Here is a 2,890-nt window from a genome sequence, read left to right as displayed (position 1 = left end):
ACTCTTAACTCGTGTCATAACACACTGAATTGGTTTATAAGTACGTTTATAAATAGCTCATTCACAAGAATATCAAACTTCCTCACTCTTGGTCAACATTGACAGATTGTAATTTATCTTAGCATGTTATACATACTCCAGTCAAGTATTTTTCCCCCTTTGTCTGTGATCGTCTACAGAGAAAACTGTCCTGCTAGTAGCTGAGAGTCCATCTCTGCCTTTGCTCTTTCATTTTTCCTGAACTTCCCGTGTGGGATAATTTCTCATATTGCTTTCCCTGATCCTAACTTACTTATTATAATTAAGCGGGGTGTAGGAATAGGAATATAGTATAGTTATGAATGTACAATAACATATATTCCATTATTCTAAATTGATTTAAATTTACTTAAAAATTATACTTGAAGATAGAGTGCCTCATTTGGAAGGGAAGGGGGTCTACAGAATATTTGCTTTTATAAAGGGGGTATTGGGCCTGAAATGATAGCTATGGCCATAAGTTAGCAACGTTTGCTAGGAACTGGGTTGATGTTAACTCTGCTAGTTCTGATCCATAGATCATAGTCCTTTGTAGATCTATGGTCTATTGTAGACTTTGTGTGTTAGGTGCAGCATTTATCACGTTTTATGTACCGCATTATATATATGACATTCAGTAGCTTACCCTTCTAAATGAAAAGATAAAAGGACTATAGATGAGTAGATTCTTAGTCAGCTGTTCCCCGCCCTCTCCCATTCCCACTAATTTGGTTAGAGATAGCCAATACAGAAGATTCTTTAAACATGTGGATGAGGATAGAAACTCAATCCTTAACCATTACACAGTTTCAGGACTGACTTTAAATTAAATTTTAGGCTATCATTAGCAGTGTACCGCTATTCTCAGGTTTCTTTTATAGTCTCTTGTTTCGATGACCTTTTCGTACTTCGGTCTTTGCTTAATTTCATTCAGAGGTAGAAAATACGGTCATTTTTAACAACTCCTTGGTAATTCTGCAAATACAAAGGAACTTTTAAAAAGGCAGATTTAAAAAGAAAAGAATTGATTTGATTCCAAAGCTGGTATTAACATATTTTAAGGCAGAGGAAAGATAAGGAGCAAGATGAATCTTAAGGTTATAAGAGGCCCTTCAAATTGACCTACATGAGCTCACAGAAGTTACATGTTTCCTCAGGCCAAGGGACTGTTTCATGACCTTGAAGGGTATATTAGTATTTCTATGTAAGTCATTACATTTTCAAACATTGGAACTGCTCAGATTTGGTTCACTGCACAAACCAATCACTTAGAATGTTAAAGAGCATGACTTTGGTCTCCTGGAGACAGCTCTTCTGTGATTGAGTTCTCGTTTGCACGGCCTGTCTAACTTCCCTGTGAATTTTTTTTTCTTGTTGTTTTTTTTTTTTTTTTTTTTTTCCCCTTGTCAGCCTACATTGTGAATGCAACTGATAGAACAAACACCAACACCTAACACTGGAAATTCTCTCCTCTGAACTCATTTGAAACACATGCTGAGGTTCTCAATCGGCAAGTTTTATAAAATGTCAGAACGTTTTATTAGAGTTGGGAGTGATTGTTTGACTAATTATAATCACACAGGAAGCTTAAGAAAATACTAATGCCTCAGCCCCACCTTCAGAAATTTTGAATTAACTTGTCTGGGGAAGGCTGCAGGCCCCTATGTTTTTAAAAAGTTTTCCAAACAATTTGAATGTCCAGCCAATTGGAGAACCACTGGGCTAGTCCCATGCGATCAGATAAAAACAGAAATTCATATAGGATTGGACATAGCAAAGGGCACAAAACTACACATCAGAATAGCTGAGACTAAACACTGACGGCGCCGGCCCTCCCCGCCCCGCAGAGGCCCGCGCGGCCTCCCTCCGCCGCGGGGACCCGGGGTGGCAGCCGCCGCAACCCCCGTCCTTAACGCGCCCCGCGCCCTGCCGCCGCCGCCGCCGCCGCCGCCCGCACTCACCTCAGGGGCGCAACCGGCACAGCCGGCCGTCGGCCTCGTTCCCGCCGAAGCGTCTCGGTGCGGTACTCACTGCGCGGGCCGGTTCTTCCCCGGCGGTCGCAGGGGGTTCAGGGATGTGGGGGGGGAACGGCCGTCACACGAGCAACGAACCGAAGCGCTGCCTGGTGGCATTTTCCACAAGCCGGCGCCACCGCAGCCGCCTTGGGTCCGCACAGCCCCCTGCCGGCCGCAGCTCTTGCTGTCTCGCCGAGCCGACAAGCCTCCGCGGACAGGGGAGGGAGCCGCGGCGCGAGTCGGAGGCCGGGCGGGGGTGTGCGCAGACTCTTTCCTCTGGGGACTGCGCGCATGCGCACCAGCGGGGCGGGACCCGCGGCCCCTGCGTGGGGGCGGGACCCGCGGCCGCTGCGAGGGGGCCGGCCCCGCCCAGGGGCGCTGGTCCGGCTCAGCCAATCGCGAGCGCCGGGTAGCTCTTGGCGCGGGCGATTTGAATGGTTCGCGGCCGCCCGAGGTGGCGGCAGGTGGGCACGCCGCTGCCCTTTTGGGAGCTTCTCTGAGATCAGGAGGGGAACCCGCCCCTCATTCTTTCGCCTGAGCCGCACCCTCCCCAGGCCGCGGGACCGGCAAAAAAAAAAAAAACAAAAAAACAAACCAGCTGGGAAAGTAAAACAACACTGACTTCAGGATAACGTTTATTTCTTTGGATGGAAAGAAGGGAATAGGATAAAGGAAAGGTGAAAAAGAAACTTCAAGCATTTGTATATGATTTGATTTCTTAAAAGAAAGATTTTTAAATGCTAACATTTTGCCACAATGCTTCAATGTTTTGAAGAAATAAAATGTTAATATGTAATTTTATTACATAAAAACCCAAAATATAGCCATGCATATGCACACAGATATGCATATTTTAT

General features: G+C 46.0%; 1 long non-coding RNA gene across 1 annotated transcript; it reads right to left on the bottom strand.

Moving 5' to 3' along the window:
* Positions 1-226: 226 nt before the first annotated feature.
* Positions 227-2,583, bottom strand: LOC135320590 (uncharacterized). Its single transcript, XR_010379792.1, has 2 exons — positions 1,980-2,583; positions 227-993 (listed from the first exon to the last, which is right to left on the bottom strand). It is a non-coding gene; the product is annotated as an uncharacterized LOC135320590 (long non-coding RNA).
* Positions 2,584-2,890: the final 307 nt, after the last annotated feature.

Source organism: Camelus dromedarius, unplaced genomic scaffold (assembly GCF_036321535.1).
Source record: "Camelus dromedarius isolate mCamDro1 unplaced genomic scaffold, mCamDro1.pat HAP1_SCAFFOLD_65, whole genome shotgun sequence".
Taxonomy (NCBI): Eukaryota; Metazoa; Chordata; class Mammalia; order Artiodactyla; family Camelidae; genus Camelus; species Camelus dromedarius.
Note: the sequence above shows the minus strand (reverse complement) of the source record. Positions and strands in the feature narration are given on the sequence as shown.